The 17,639-nt window shown below is 38.1% G+C and overlaps 1 protein-coding gene and 1 long non-coding RNA gene across 2 annotated transcripts in view; one reads left to right on the forward strand and one right to left on the reverse strand.

Annotated features, from left to right (window-relative positions):
• Positions 1-1,293: 1,293 nt before the first annotated feature.
• LOC140165048 (uncharacterized) lies at positions 1,294-5,970 on the reverse strand. The gene is made up of 2 exons (XR_011860620.1): positions 3,684-5,970; positions 1,294-3,457 (listed from the first exon to the last, which is right to left on the reverse strand). It is a non-coding gene; the product is annotated as an uncharacterized lncRNA (long non-coding RNA).
• A 721-nt stretch (positions 5,971-6,691) lies between these two features.
• Positions 6,692-17,639, forward strand: part of LOC140165047 (mismatch repair endonuclease PMS2-like) — a 128,206-nt gene continuing 117,258 nt past the window's right edge. Inside the window, exon 1 of the mRNA XM_072188465.1 lies at positions 6,692-6,823. The gene's annotated coding sequence lies outside the window, so the exon portion shown is untranslated. The remainder of the gene's footprint in view (positions 6,824-17,639) is intronic.

The following is a 17,639-nucleotide window of genomic DNA, read 5'->3' on the forward strand; positions in this document are numbered from 1 at the left end:
ATCAGAACTTGGGTCTAGCATACGAGCTATGACTAAGGATAATTTCCATTGCGCATGCGCGTAATCCAGACATCTCGCGGGGAGAAAAATTACTGATGGGTAAGCTTTATTTATTTATTTTTCGTACTCCAACAGTCGCTAGATTTATGTAGGAAGTGAATCCTTAGCTTTAATTGATTTTGCTGCTTTGTAATACCAAGATATCATGACCATCGGAACTAGGTATGGTTCTAAAAAAGATGTGGACAGAACGATCTTGACGATCAGGGTCAAAATTATGCAGCCTTGGCAGCCTTGCTCATTGCATCGACACATGCATTGCTTGACAGTCAATCATTGACTTAATGTCCATGGACTAGCATGATGGAACTACATATGTGTACTGTAGAGTCATCAACTCATCGCTTAGATTTTTAAAACTTAACTTTGATTGCTCAAATTTGCTCACTCACCGAATCACTGATGGTGATGCGACGCGACGTTTCATTCAAATCTAGTGGGCATTCGCTGAAGCATGACATTGTGTAAAGCAATGGAAGTTCAGAAGTAAACACAGCCACGGCGGGTGATCGCATCAAAAATGTTGCTAAAATTGCACGTCAGCAAAATGTTGGATTGTTCAAAATAGGCAATCTTTACTCAATCAATATCAATATGACTCATCAAAATAAATTTTATCAAAATTCCATAAATGACATCCGTTGCAAAAAATATCACAGCTGACCGACTGAAAAAAGATAGCAACATACAGTGTACTCTAGCATCAGATGCGCAACTATCTTGTGCAAATTCGTAGCTAGAGTTCTCAAGTAAAACTTTGACTTTCATTGGGAGACTGGCAAGTGCCATGTGGCAACCCAAGTTCGGGATCAGTTATGTTTATGTTGAATAATATAAAAGTACACCAAAACAGGCAAAACTGCTATGCACTTTATACCGCATATTTTTACGGTCTATTGCGTAATTGTTTTTAAAGACAAATTGTGACACGATCAAGGGAAATGAGTCGGATGTCGCTAATATTGATTTTGAGATAGTGGCAAAGAAAGTGGTAAAATTCTTTTGTTTTTATATATTGTTTTCAGCGATTGATCAAGTGACGTAACTTCGCAAAGAAAAGTCATATCAACATGGGGTTTTCAGTTTTTGAAAGCTCTAAATGTCCTCTTTTAGAAACAAATGTAAAACTCATTTTCGACCAGGGTCGACATGTGACTCATTCCCCTTGATCACATCATAATTCTTGTTTGATAATAAATGTGAACAATAAAATCAAGCAGAATGAGTCTGATGTTGATCAAATTGCACATTTTTATTCTAATTTTTTGGCATGATTTCTCTGACAACCTCATGATTCAATCCGGGGTGGGGTGGTACTCAGTATAGTAGGGCCTAGACCATACAAGGACGTGCCGCAAACATGGGCAGCATTTTCTGCCATTTGGTATAATGACCCCTTTTCTAAGCCAAATTTGGTATATATTATGAATGGGTCTTTTTTTCAAAAATTTATCAATCTAGCCAAACTTTTTTGGGAAAATTGGTAAAAACTAAGCCAAATTCGGCCAACACATTTGACTTTTGGTATATATCGATGGGTACAAATTTAAAAAAAAATTGGTATAATGATGGGTCCACTTTTTCAGTGGCACACCCCTATCAAAACCAAATTTGAGTACCGGAACCCCGGATTCAATCACCATTTTTACTGAGAAAGATCATCACATAATAAAACAAAGATGGTTACATATAAACTACCGTATTTCATCAAATAAAGGCCCCCGGGGGCGTTACATTTTCCCAAGGGGGGGCGTTTATTAGAGGTCATTTTTAGCACAACAATTCATGTTAAAATCATTAGGTAAGCTTAAAAGTCACGCTAAAATGACGAACTATGACCTTTTGACACTGACTATTGGTTCACTTCCGGGTTTCAGATGCAGATTATTGATGCTATTATCAACCATGTGAGCAACTTGGTAAGCTTACTACACAAGATAGGATGGAAATATCGGAATTTTTGAAACATCTTGGTTGAAAAAAGTGGTGGGGGCGTTTATTTGATGAATGGTTTGGCAAATCAGAAATGAAAACCTTTAGTGATAATCCCTTTAGTTACACCTTGTGTTATTTTGCCTAAAAATACCAAAATGTGAAAGCACATTTTATAACTTTTAAGAAAATTTGTAAATTTGGGTGGATGTTTTCCAATTTCTAAAAAGGTCAATTCTGTTTTCTTTTCAGTTTTGTAAAGAATCCCTAAAATTCACCACTTTCTAGAATCACTCCACAAAAAAGAAAGTTTGTAAATTAATTAAGTTTATAAACAAATTGGCCCCTCGGCAGATTTCCCGAGTATGAGAGAGCAAAAAATTGTTAATTTCATTGGATTTTAATATCAGTAATGTGGTTTGCTTGGGCTTTTGCTAAATTTGCATTCAAAATATTTAAGGTGGAAAAAAGCTTAATTTTGCAAAATTTCATTTTCTGCATTTTCTATTTTCTACTCTGTCTATGCCACTTTACACTACCCCATTCATGCTCTTTTTCTGTTCATTCTACATGTAGACTTAATTTATATAATTAAAATCTGTGTTTGAATTTATTTTGTGATTTCAATTCTTCTTTTTTTCCTTCAATAATATCTATATGTAACCTGCTCACACCAAATGAGCAATGAGCATTATGAAGTTGGACAAATTGACTTTCTAGGACAGGCTTCCTCAAATAGATTTGTTGAAGTGCCACGTCAAATAAAAGAAAACTGCGAAGCAGCCATTGCGGTGCTTTAGCACCGCCGGGGGAGTAAGAGGGGGGTGTCCCCCCTCTGAAGCTATTGATTTTTTGAAAATTGAGGTGCAAATGACACCATTTGGTGCAACATTTTGTAATATTTTAGCCTGTCGTTACAAGGATAACATGGGACTCGCATTGTTTAATGTTGAAATGTAATATTGGAGATATTCCTGATGGATGAAGTTTGATCAGAGGGTTTGATTTGATTTTTTTGAAAAATTTATTTATTTATGGTTTTTTTTAAACATCCAAACAGCGCTGTGCCCCACTCAGGAAGCCACGGGGGGCGCCGCTATTTGCGGACACCTGTTCTAGGATATTCCAGATTTGAATTTTGTATTCTTGTTTTAAAATCATTCCAAACAAGTTAGGATTACTGCTTGCTTTGGCTATCATAACTCAAATTATTTTCTCCAGAAATTCCTTTGTTTTCTATTGAATTTTGCCATGTTTGTTTATTGTACAGTGGTGGGGGTGTTTAATTTTTGCACTTTTCACAGTCGAACAGGCAGCTGCAAATTTTTACCCATTGAAATTATTTATTACACATAGTACTTAATGTGAATATATTTAGAAACATGAATTAAACACCCGCTAAACTGTCCAGAATTGATAAAATGGCGAAAAATTAACCAGTGAAATATCCCACTATTCAGTACTGCTTAGGCCAAAAAAAAAATGGTTTGTCTCAAAGCTCACGAGTGGTTTGAAAACAAATGCGAAATGCGATTTTTTTTTTTCTTTTTTTTTTTATTATTCCAGACTTTTTTCATGGTATTTGGAGAAAAAAAATCAGATTTTCGCAGAATATTTCCGGAAAAACTAAAATTTTTTTTTTTTTTGAATGATTCCGCATTTCTTTTTTCCAAATCTCACGGATTTTTGACCTTAACTCATTTTGGTGGGAGCAGGTCACAGGAAACATGTTTAAATTTTAAGCTGAATTTATACTTGATCACGAAGCGAATGGCGATTCACCGCTTTTGAAAAGCGATGGGCAATGTCGCTTTTGTATTTATACGAATCACAGCGATCACGATCGCAGACGACAATTTAAATATACAAAATGCCACAAAATATTGTTAGAACATCCACTGCTGTCAATAATTATTGTTTTGAATTAATTCATTTCCGAAAGTTAATGATCGAGAAAGGTGAAATAGATAATAAATACTAAGGCAATAGAAACAAATTAGTTTGATCTTTCGATCGACCATCGATGCTTGTTTGATCCGTGTTATTTATGAAATCAATTAATTTACTATTGTCAATTATCATAATATAGTAATTATTAGTGATATTGACCGATATAAATTTAGCATTAATTCTTATTAATTAGTTGATAGTTCATTAATAACAGACATCGAAGCAGCATCAACGGTCGATCCAAAGATCGAAAAAATTTGTTTCTGGTGCCTAAGCATGCGTGAGAATGGCTTTTCTGTAATTTAAACGATCGAGTATAAATTCAGCTTTACAGTACAATAGTTTACTATTTACATGTTTATACTTTAAATATTTTGTGAGATATAAATTTCTCTTTACTCTCTGAGTAAGAAAGTAATTTACTAAAAAGAAAATATAATACAAAGGAAGAACACCATCCTATTAGAGCCGGGTGGTATTTGAGAGAATTTTTTGTGAAATTGACAATTTTATTGAAAATTGCCTAAATTTGGCCAAATTCTATGTGATTTTGCAATTTTTGACACTTGAGTGCTGGGTGCTAGAGCTTAAATTGTTTATCAGTGGTGGGCTCTAAATCTGAGTGCCAGGCTCTGCTGCCCGCCACCGCCCACCATAGCTACATCCCGTCATGTATATATGCAGGAATATAAGTTTCGCAGAAATTTTTGGAAATGGAGCCTACATGTAACTACAATGTATGGTAATGAGCAAGGAATTTGTTTTAAAAGGGGGTAATGCTCTTTTAATCACCTGGTACCCCTCGCTTGAAATACCAAGACAAAATTCTTGCGTTTCACAATACGATACGCCTCCAGCGGTCGCTGGGTTGAGGCCAAAATACGCAGTGCATCATGGGAAAATGAGTCGACACCCAAAGCCCGTGTAATACGAATACAATACAGGAACATACTTCGTTGTGGGTTTAAATGTCATTATAATGATGTTACATGCGAATGCACACTTAAACAACAATTTACAATTATAGTAGATCCATTTTCTATCTATTGATCACAGGGAATCCTTCGTGGAGCTGTTTTCAACATGTTTATTATCACACTTGACTGAAAATTCAATGGGGCGTTGTCGACTCACGAGTCAAAAATTTGACTGCTAAGAGCAACCGCTGGCGGCGCATCGATTGTGAAAGGCAAGAATTGACCAAAAGTTGTAAATGTACACCTTCCTTTGGCCTGGCTTTAGACCACAAATGTCCTAATTTTGGCTCATTCATTTTGGCAATAAAATTGAAAATTGTCTTCCAATAAAATCACTTTAGTAGCAGGTCAGGATGATTTAGAAAGTGTGCGCCCTTTGGCTCAGTATGCCACTGGGTGTTTCAAAAGTTTCAGAGCGTGCATTTACCACAGGTCCATTGGACAAATTCAGCTGTAAATGCATGGGGTAAGCTGTTAAATGCTGATGGGCAAGTTGTAAAACACAGCCACCTCGATTATCAACTTGCCCAAGCTGAAACAGCAGACCAGTTGTTAGAAAAGTAAAATGTAAGCTCTGCTGTTACTCACTTACTTGCCTGTATATGTGACATGTTACTACACATACCTTAAGTCGGCCAGACTTGTTCTGAGATATTGATGATTAAAATGTGCAATATAAAGAAATTTTATACAAAATTCATTAGTTTTTCGTCATACATGTACCTTCATAATGGAAACCACTATGGAAACCAGAATGGTATCATTTTAAAGCTTATTTCATTGTCTGTCAACTTAACATTAAATCTGCATTTCCAAAATATTACCCCTAAGGCGACGAAAACAAACTAACCCTGTTTTGCGCTGAGACGAATATAAGATAAATTTGTCTCAGGTTTTGCAGGTAGACTTTTCAAGTAGGACCGATCGGTTGTGATTTTTTAAAATTTTCATTATTTTTTTTTCTGGAGGCTAATATGACCCATCACCAGGGTTGTCACTACGCCGGACGGGGCCATCCGGCACTGTCCGGGGCCGTCTGGCACTCACAAAAAAAAAAAAAAAATTACATTTTTATTTTTTATTTTTTTACATTTCGGAAGTGGATGATGATATTTCATCATAAAAAGAGCAAGAAATTTTTTTTTAGTGGGGTGCTACCCTCAAAGCCTATTCCCCAATCCCTAGCGTTTACTAAAAAGATAGTGCAAGGCGCCAGAGCTTCGCCCGCTACGCTTCACCTTAAATATTTTAACCAGTACTTTTTTGGTCCTGGTGACAACCCTGCCCATCACCAAAAGCTTGAAAAATCTGGCAAAAAATTGATGACATTTTGCAAGCATATGTAAAAATAAATCAATATCCCAAGTGGCTGATTTTACATGATTTTAGCAACAACAACAACAAAAATCTCCCAGAACGCAAAAGCTGGGTCGGTAATGCCCGTAAAACAGGGTGTTTTTGTCGCCTATGGTACCCTTCTCAATAACAGGTCATGACATATGTGACATGATCAAGGGGAATGAGTCGCATGTTGACCCAAGTCGAAAATGAGTTCTACTTATGTGTCTAAAGAAGACATTCAAAGCTTTCAGAAACTGAAAATCCCATGTTGATACAACTTTTCTTCGCAAAGTTAAGTCAATTTATCAATCGCTGAAAACACTATAAAACAAAAGAATTTGAACACTTTCTTTACCAATATCTTAATATCAATATTAGCGACATCCGACTCATTTCCCTTGATCGTGTCACATATTACTTTCATTTCAGTTTTCAGATGTAGCTGCAATCTGTCATCTAAAAGTCATCTCCATCATCATCATCTTGGCATCTTCCTGCTTCTTCTTTCTGTTCTTCCATCTGTAAAGCAACAGATCCAGCTTGTCTGTCAGCTTTAGGTACTGGTAAGTAGCCCTGGAGAAATGAAATAAGATGACATGGTCTGAATGAGTAAGGGACTGTGTACATGCCTGTAGTGAAGTGTGATTCCTTGAATAAATTCATCAGGTCTGTAGTTTATCCATAACATCAAGAAATTTTATCATATCAAGACCGGTCAAAACTTAGCTTTCTGGACATTTCTTCAACCATCAGTTGATTTCATCAGCAGTGTTGCTGTTTTGTAGTGCTGTGTGATCTTGATCTGGCCACACTAATTTGGGGGAGAAAATAACTGAATTCAGATTTGAATGAAATCATATTTATATACATTAGGGCTTTAATACAGATGTTTATAAAAGAATGAATGATGCAAGATATATATTGCAAAGTCTTGATTTACAAAACTTACTTTTACAAATGGCTCACTGACCGTTCTTGGATCTTGATGGATACGGGATTTAAACTTGTCAAATCTTACAGGCATGACAAGTCTGCCTGCACATAAAACCAATTGCAGCAACATTTGTATTTATTTCAAGTTTGCCAAACTTTATACTATAGTTGTCTTTAAATATATCTTGAGGACTATGATTGGCGACTTAGTCCTGCAACCCTTGATTTATCCCTGGGCATGGTACCAGAAACCATTGCTAGCTTTAGGTGGACAGTTAATACTTCATGTATGATACCTGGCTAGACTGCTGCCCTCAGTCGTCAACCGTCTGGATTGACAACTGAGAAAACTACGTGGAAAAAAAGTGACGGATTTTGCAACAGGATTCCTGTGGCATAGAGCATGCGCAGTTGTGTCCAAATTGATCTTTTGACCGAGTTTGTTGTTTTTAGAAGTTCAGTGCGCGATCTTGTCACAGCGGCGCGGTACAGCAGCGCGGTACACGGGCGCCACTAGTCAGTCGCGTTACGGCGCACAACCAAAGTCGCATTGAATAGTTTTCAGAAGTCCGTCATGATATGGGCTGTAAGATAATCAGTCGTCACTACGAAGCATACACAATATGCGAAGTGTAGACGGCTAATTGGAATTAGTCTAATACCTGGCAGGGGTAGCATTAAGGCCCGAAAGTCGGGGGTTGTTTTCCCGTGTTTTTCACTCCCGAGCTTGTAGAAAATCCAAATACATGGGGTGAAAATTAAATCTCGGGGGTGAAAAATATTTTGCAGTTGTAGTCAGGGGTAGGAGTAAGGTCCAAAAGTAGAGGGTCAGAGTTCACCGCGAGCTTGCACATTCTCAATATATGGAGGGTGAAAAATTATTATTTTTTAAATTTAGGGGGCCATTCACCCCCTATCGGGGGTTAACGCTCCTGATACCTGGCATACCTGCATATGTCTGCTGTTTGAGTTCAACTGGGGCTGATACACATGCGAAGGTGGCTCACGGCAATTTGCTGCTGCATCTCGTAGAACTTCTTCAGTTTGCTGGCTACATGTAGTCATACGGTTGCTGAGCGCAACATAAATGTAATCTTGAAGATAATGGTGGTAGGGCTGTGTGCTAGCATCTGACTGTGTTATGATAGGTCTACTGTAAGCAGCGCTATGATGTCCATTGGATTGTCCTCCTCTAGTTCTATAAGTAAAATTGAAGTATAATAAAATATAATTATGTTGTAAATCATTCATTGAAGCTCAAAGATGCCCCTATCCAATAGATTTTGACTTTGATATGAGTTCACACAACTATTGTCTTATGGTGAATTTGTTCACTTGAATTGATAGATTTTGCATTTTTTTTTTAAATGTGCACTTCAAAAGCATGCAAGACTCTGAAAAGGTAACTTTGTAAGGTTTTTAAAAGAAACATATGTTTGAAAAAGTTTGTAGTTGTAAAAAGATATCATGGGAGGTTAGGGCATGAAAACAGGTCTAAGCTTATACCATGATCCACACACTGATGCAAAGACCACACATAAAATCTAGAATAAAAGAAAGACAGATGTCAATATTTTGTATACAACTAGTAAATTTAGACAGATATTTCAATTTTGAGAGCTGCAATTGTTAATTTACAAAGTTTGTATTCTGACTGGGAAAGAACAGATTTGCTAGCTCCATTTCATTAATTTTCATATTTTTAAGCTAGCAATGTTTGAACAGTATTTTTTGTGGGACATGAGAGCACATCAGACATATCGAACTGACATTCTGAATACAAGAATGTCTTTCTGATATCAAATAATTTGGATTTTTTGAAATTCACGATATAATACACATTTTATGGCAAATTATTAAAAGTTGATATTTTTGACATGTAACAGTCTTCGAAGTAAAATTTAGTAATATTTACATTTACTTCTAAGTGTATATAGCTGGGAGGAAAAGCCGACGATCATTTGAAAATTTTGATCTTTCATATTGAAGATAGATTTTTTGCCCAAAACACATGAAAAAATTTAGGTCTTTTGGGGACAAAATGTATATCTTCAATACAAAATGTCTAAATTTACAAATGATCGTCGGCTTTTCCTCCCAGCTACATACACTTTAAGTAAATATCATTAGATCTATAAATTTTTACTTTGAGGAATATGAAAAATAAAAAAAATATAAATTTTTAATTATTTGCCATAAAATTTGTATTATTGCCAATTTAAAAAAAAATCTAAATTATTTGATATTACTCAGAAGGAAATTCCTCATATTAAGAATTAATGGAAACAATTATCCCAACAAAAAAACACGTCACAATATAAGAGAGAAATTTGTGAATATACAAATGTATACCACTCTAGCCCCCACACTCAATACATGTACATGTAAACACGTCACATAAAGAAATTACCCCCTTTGTAATGTGACAATAACTCAAAATCTATCAAATTTAAATCCATTTTAGTTCTCAAATTTTGATACAGCATTTTTTTGGATAGCTCAAAATTTGTAGCCACAATGATTCTTTGAATGAAAAAAGATGCAAATTCAAATGTTCCACAAAAAGCTATTCAAACTTTTGAATCTGCACATTTTTCATTCAAAAGGAGACCACGGCAAAAACTTTTAGGCTATTAAAACATCAAAATTTTCAGAACAAAACTGGGTTTCTTTTTACTGTTTCAGTTTTAAAATTTGATGCGTGTATTTTGAGTTATTATCTTATATTGAAGGATAATTACTTTATGTGTTGTGTTTACTTCCTACCTCATTTCAGATGCTGTACTATGTGTGCTTCTGTCTTCATCTTTTCCTGCATTAGATGTGCTTTTATCTTTTGGTGCACAAGGTGTGCAGCTGTTTTCATCTGCTGCACTAGGTGTGCGGTTTCCTTCATCTTTCACTCCACTAGGTTTACTACTGCTATCTTCATATTTTTCTGCACTGGTTGTGCCTTTGTCTTGATATTTTGCTTCCCTAGTTGTGCTTCTATCGTCATCTTTTACTGCACTTGATGTGCTTCTATCTTTATCTTTTGGTGCACAAGGTGTGCAGCTATTTTCATCTGCTGCACTAGGTGTGCGGTTTCCTTCATCTTTCACTCCACTTGGTTTACTACTGCTATCTTTATATTTTTCTGCACTGGTTGTGCCTTTGTCTTCATCCTTTGCTTCCCTAGTTGTGCTTCTATCGTCATCTTTTACAGCACTAGATGTGCTTCTATCTTTATCTTTTGATGCACAAGGTGTGCAGCTGTTTTCATCTGCTGCACTAGGTGCACAGCTTCCTTCATCTTTCACTCCACTTGGTTTACTACTGCTATCTTTATATTTTTCTGCACTGTTTGTGCAACTTCCTTCATCTTTCGCTCCGCGAGGTTTACTACTGCTGTCTTCATATTTTTCTGCGCTGGGCGTACCTTTGTCTTCATCCTTTGCTTCCCTAGTTGTGCTTCTATCATCATCTTTTACTACACTTGGTGTGCTTCTATCTTTATCTTTTGTTGCACGAGGTGTGCAGCTGTTTTCATCTCCTGCACTAGGTGTGCGGCTGCCTTCATCTTTCGCTCCACTAGGTTTACTACTGCTATCTTCATATTTTTCTGCGCTGGGCGTACCTTTGTCTTCATCTTTTGCTTCCCTAGCTGTGCTTCTATCATCATCTTTTACTACACTTGGTGTGCTTCTATCTTTATCTTTTGTTGCACAAGGTGTGCAGCTGTTTTCATCTGCGCTAGGTGTGCGGCTTCCTTCATCTTTCACACCACTAGGTTTACTACTGCTATCTTCATATTTTTCTGCACTGGGTATGTCTTTGTCTTCATCCTTTGCTGCCCTAGCTGTGCTTCTATCATCATCTTTTACTGCACTTGGTGTGCTTCTATCTTTATCTTTTGTTGCACGAGGTGTGCAGCTGTTTTCATCTGCGCTAGGTGTGCGGCTTCCTTCATCTTTCACACCACTAGGTTTACTACTGCTATCTTCATATTTTTCTGCACTGGGTATGTCTTTGTCTTCATCCTTTGCTGCCCTAGCTGTGCTTCTATCATCATCTTTTACTGCACTTGGTGTGCTTCTATCTTTATCTTTTGTTGCACGAGGTGTGCAGCTATTTTCATCTGCTGCACTAGGTATGCAACTTCCTTCATCTTTCACTCCACTAGGTTTACTACTGCTATCTTCATATTTTTCTGCACTGGTTGTGCCTTTGTCTTGATATTTTGCTTCCCTAGTTGTGCTTCTATCATCATCTTTTACTACACTTGATGTGCTTCTATCTTTCTCTTTTGTTGCACGAGGTGTGCAGCTGTTTTCATCTGCACTATGTGTGCAACTTCCTTCATCTTTCGCTCCACTAGGATTACTACTGCTATCTTCATATTTTTCTGCGCTGGGCGTGCCTTTGTCTTGATATTTTGCTTCCTTAGTTGTGCTTCTATTCTCATCTTTTACTACACTTGGTGTGCTTCTATCTTTATCTTTTGGTGCACAAGTTGTGCAGCTATTTTCATCAGCTGCACTAGGTGTGCGGTTCCCTTCATCTTTCACTCCACTAGGTTTACTACTACTATCTTCATCTTTTTCTGCGCTGGGCGTACCTTTGTCTTCATTTTTTGCTTCCCTAGTTGTGCTTCTATCATCATCTTTTACTACACTTGATGTGCTTCTATCTTTATCTTTTGTTGCACGAGGTGTGCAGCTGTTTTCATCTGCACTATGTGTGCAACTTCCTTCATCTTTCACTCCACTAGGTTTACTACTACTATCTTCATCTTTTTCTGCACTGGGTATGCCTTTGTCTTCATTTTTTGCTTCCCTAGTTGTGCTTCTATTGTCATCTTTTACTGCACTTGGTGTGCTTCTATCTTTATCTTTTGTTGCACGAGGTGTGCACCTGTTTTCATCTGCTGTACTAGGTGTACTGCTCCCTTCATCTTTCGCTCCACTAGGTTTACTACTGCTATCTTCATATTTTTCTGCACTTTGCATGCCTTTGTCGTCATCTTTTGCTGCCCTATCTGTGCTTCTATCATCATCTTTTACTGCACTAGATGTGCTTCTATCTTTATCTTTTGTTGCACGAGGTGTGCAGCTATTTTCATCTGCACTAGGTGTGCGGCTGCCTTCATCTTTCACTCCATTAGGTTTACTACTACTATCTTCATCTTTTTCTGCACTGGGTGTGCCTCTAACTTCATATGTTGTTGCACTAGGTGTGCTTGTTTCTTTAGCATTTGCTGCGCTAGGTGTGCTTCTATCTTCGTCTTTTGCTACACTGATGATGCTACAGTTTTCATCTTGTGCTTCACTAGGATAGCTATTTCCATCATTTTCTGCATTATATGAGCTGCTCTCATCATCAGGTATGCATAAGTTATTGTTGCTTCCACTGTCAGAATGGGTTTTATCATGGCTGATGTTCACTTGAATATAAATTTTCTCAGTGTTCATGGTCATGTCTTCATCATGATCTGGTGGTGAACAACAGTTTCTTTGAGCATATGCCAGAAGTTTGCTTGTCTTTACCTGGTCAATATTTTCTCCATTTTGAGCCACAAAGGCAGCACCGGTGGTAGAAGGTGCTGGCACTGGAGAGTTGTAATCATTAATGAACTTATGAAAGTTTTGGCTGTTTCTATCTTTTCTGCCGACATCATAATCATCATCATCATCATCATCATAATCATCATCATCATCATCATCATCATCATCATCATCATCATCATCATCGTTATCATATTTACTACCATCATCATCGCCATCACTCTCACCGCTGCTGTTCCCATTGACAGCATCAGTAGACTTATTCAAAGTAGTGCAACTTCTTCTTTTGTGAGTTATTTCCCTTTGAAGATTGGAAAAACACTGATGTCTCTGGTCCCAATCTGGATCTCTGGTAGCTTGATGGCTGCCATCTTGCTGATGTTGATGTTTCAGATGGCTTGCTTTCCATCTTGCTTCTTTCTCAATCAATTTCTTCTTCTTGTGATGTGCAGCAGCAGTAGACTTGCGATGATTGACTATCTTGCTGATAAGCAGTTTTTGTTTACATGAACCTTTTCTGGTCTGTGTATAGTACTTTTTGACTACTCTCCTGCTACTCTTTGTGGCAGCCTCAGGATGTTTGATTTTGGTGCAGAAATGCCTTCTGTATCTACCTTGCTTTGGAGAAATTTTGCAGCCTCTTTTGAATCTTGGTGTTCTAATCATCTGTTGGGTTTGATCCATCATCTTTTCTTGGTACATATGCGTCGAAGTTGAAATTTGCTTACTGCTATCTCTGTGAACTGATACAGCGGGGGACCAATTTTTACTGGAATCATTGATGAATCTTCCTTTCACTGAACCAGTGATGGACATTTCTGTCCCTGAACCACTGACAGATCTTCTTTCTGCTGAATCAGTGATAGACCTTCCATACGCTGAAGCCATGATGGACCTTCCTGTCTCTGAACCAGTGGTGGACATTTCTGTTTCTGAACCACTGACGGCTCTTGTTTTTGCTGAATCACTGATAGATCTTCCATTTGCTGAAGCTGTAATGGACCTTCCTGTCCCTGAACCAGTGATGGATATTTCTGTTCCTGAACCATGAATGGACCTTCTTCCTGAACCAGTGATAGACTCTTCTGTTGCTGCACCAGTGATGGACCATCCTGACACTGAACCAGTGTAAGACCTTGAACTAGTGATAGCCATTCTTTGAGTTGGACCTGTGGAGGATGTTCTTGGAGTTAATACAACAGTGAATCTTCTTTCTTCTGAGTCAGCAAGTAACCATTGAGTGGTATTTAAATGAAGTTCACTGATTGGAAGGATGCACATGACTTGGCAGTTTTTAATGATGATGATAGCATCATTGAGGAGAAGATACCTATATTCTGTATCAAGATTGAAATGGATAACCATCTTAAGATTTGGTGAAGCCATCATTGCCTGTGACAGACCTCTCTTGTTTCGGAAACCAGATTCTTCAGGGAGCAAATGCTGCTGGTCCTCACATTGTGACATCCTAGATCTGAAGTTATATTCTTGCAATTGGATGGCATTAAGGACATTGGCTATTATGTTTTGAAGAGTTGTAGGTACATGATAGTGATGCATTGGTGTCAAAGTTGTTGGGTTGCCAGATTCTGCAGAAGGTTCTTCAGCTGTTGGTTCTCTACATGATTCTGTAGCACTGCCATTTGCAGATTCTGCATCATATTCTTCTAATTGGGATCCAGAATCTTGACTGGCCTCTATAGGTGCTGGCTGAAGATTCTGAACTTGATTCTGAATTTCATTTTGTGTGTCATCTGAAATTCCCTTCATTCTTCTCCAGGTAAAGCCATCAGAAGGACTGTACTGGGACTCAATGCGATGGGCATGTTGCACTCCTCTCTTCATGCGTTCTTTGACTGTGGTGACTTGCTTAAAGATAAGTAGATTAGAGGTATCATTGGTGGCAGCATAACAGTGTACCTGTAATCCACCTGATTCAGACAAACCCATCTGATTAGTAATTTCCACCACTCCATCAGAGATGTTATGTATGGCACCTTCCTCTTCGGTTTCCCATGTTATGTTGTCAGCAGTAGTTGGTGGTGGAGCATCCTTGATGACACACTGTAGATTAACTGCCTTCTGTAAGGCTGCTATGGTATTCTTCAGCATGTCACAGGTCATCTCACTGTCAACTTTCAGTGTTGCTTTAGTTGTGGTCTCTATGTCCATGTCCCCAAATTTGATCCCCTTTGATTCTGAATACTCTAGATCTTTCATTTTTTTGTTTCTAATTGTGTGTTGGTTGGGTCTGGATTTTCCTTGGTCAGGACCTCCACCTCCTCTTTTACCTTCACCTTCACCATCACCTCCATCTTCTGAACTCTCACCTCCAGAATGGTCATCATGTTGATGGGATTTCTTGCTGTTTTTAGTTCGTCCATCTTGTGAAGAGGTTTCCTTTCCTGCCTTGGGACTGTGTGTGTCTGTTGGCTCATTTGAATCAACCTGGTTGTCAAGGTTTTGGAATAAATTGAGAGAAACTTTATCCATTTCTGGTTCTTGATAAAGCATCTTAGTTGAAAGCTCCGTACAAGGTAATTCTGTGTTTGAGGTCACAAAATTATCACTTTCCTGTAGTGGTGTGGTGGTTCCTGGTGGTTGTATGGAAGTGAGATTTTCAGCAGCAGTGCTTTGGAACTGATCCGTCTCTTGAGTCAAAGTATCCATCATATCATTACTTTGTAAATCAAATGACGGTTCTGAGCAACTGATAGGCTGGCTTGCATGATCAATTCCTGGTTTATCACCATTCTTGTTGACGACTTCTCTTGAAGCAATTTGGTAGTTGGCTTCTGTATTCAGCATCGATGCTGTGTTTGGAATGTTTGATTCAACAACAGCGTCAACATTTTGATTTGCTTGGTCTACACTACCCTTGCTGGTTACAATGGTTGATGACTCTGTATTGCCAGTTGGAGACACAACAATTGGTTGCTTTGCAGGAAGACCTGAATGCTGGTCTTTCAGCGGTACACTCGCGTCTGCAATGGCCTCTGGTGTTGAAGGATCATCCAGTGGTTCCTCAGGTTGTTGTGTTGAAAGCTTTTCTTCTCCTGCAGAGCTTTTTGCAGTTGTGCAACAGTGGATGAAAATTATAAGTATTCCGAAACAAGTGGAGTTATTTTTACTCATGCTGCATAGTGCATCAGTTTTGATAAGCTGACCATATGCAGTGGCTGTACCAGCACCGCTATTTGGTTCAGTGGTTTGAGGTTTGCCATCATGAGATAAGATTTCATGTTGGTCTGTAGTCACTTCCAACCTTTCAAGTGTGCTTTTAGTCCTAGAGATGTTCTGTGGGCTGAAGCTCATCGTAGACACTTTGAAAGCTTCTTTTGATGTTTCATAAGGCACTCCCATCTGCTGTTTCTCAGAGTCAAGCTTTACTGTGGAAACAAGGTTGTTGATGCTCTGTTGATAATCCATTGAACAATGGAGAACTGCGAGCAATGGAGAAGGCTTGGCTACTACAAGATCTATATCATCTTCATCTTTGCTATCCTTTATCATCTCTGCTCCATTGGTCATTGGATTGAGTGTGTCTGGTCTTTTGTCACTTGTGACAAGATTGTTTTCACTTCTCTGATGTGCTAAAGAAGGCTGTGTAAAAATGGAAATTTCTTCGGCATCTACTTTTCTTTCAAGCTTACTGATGCCCAACAGTGATGGAAGATTGTAAAGGTCAAAGTTCAAGTCATCTGCTTCTGTGGGCCATTTGTTTGGTCCAAATTCAACTGTAGCCATCAAAACCTTATCACTTGCAGACTCTGTATTGTAGAAACCAGTGGGCAGTATAGTTGGTTGTCCTTTTCGCTCAAACAAAGCATCAGATAATTCGTAAAAGGTACTACCATACCTGGAAACGACCACGGGGTCAACATATGGATATGTTGTTGCCAGGTACGCACTTGACCTGTCACATGTAAATACACATCTTGGAATTGACTCCCATGGAGTACGAATTGCAGGAAACGGAGAGCTACTCCAGTATCCATATATTCCACTGTTTAGTGCAAAAACCTGTGACTCACATAGCTTTTCAGCATCAAATAGGATATTTAAATCAGGGTCTTTTGTTGTAGCACACTGTTCTTGCCATTCCATAAGGTCAGTTTTTTGTGTGAAATCATTTGTGTCCTCTTCTATCTCTGAAGTATCATCTTTTGTAAGATTGTTAGGAATGTCTTCTTGTTTTTCATTATGAACATCAAATGTTTGGTCTATTTCTTCATCATCGAGTTCTTGTGCCTCAATTGCAATATGTGATGTATTATCATTGATCTTGTTTGTAATTACTGTTGCCCGAGTTGGAGAGGGTCCAGGCACCTCTCCCAGTAATGAATAAAATGATAAAAACGGCTCAATATCAGTTTGACAAACTGTGATGAGGGCACCCACCGAACTAGTACTAGTGCTATCACAAGTACAGTTGCTATGATCAATATTCCAATAGCGATGACAATAAGTGACATTGCTTGTATCCAAAGTATCATGGAATCCATGGGAGGGTTAAGGGTCATGACCTCATTTGAATTGTGACCCTGGCTTCCTCAAATAGATCTTGATCCATTGTGTGGATGTCAGATGTCTTATTCTGGAATGAATCCAAGGTATAATTTGTAACAAAGAGCACGTAACAAATTTGTAGTACATGTATGTATTCAGTAGTCAGTGAAGTTTTGGTCCCAACCAAGTATCGTGATAGTGCAAACAAGCACCAATAGTCTATAAACTGAAGTTAGTTTGTTGTAATGCAGTAGTGCTGATTTTTCTACTCTCTCTAATGATTAGCCCTGCCAATAGTATTTTGGAGGGGGCCATGCCCCAAGCCCCAAGCCCCACCTGCTGGTGGCCAATCAACTGATGTCAAACCTTTGTTGAGTAAATCGCTTTTCTATCC

Source organism: Amphiura filiformis, chromosome 11 (genome assembly GCF_039555335.1).
Source record: "Amphiura filiformis chromosome 11, Afil_fr2py, whole genome shotgun sequence".
Lineage (NCBI taxonomy): Eukaryota > Metazoa > Echinodermata > Ophiuroidea > Amphilepidida > Amphiuridae > Amphiura > Amphiura filiformis.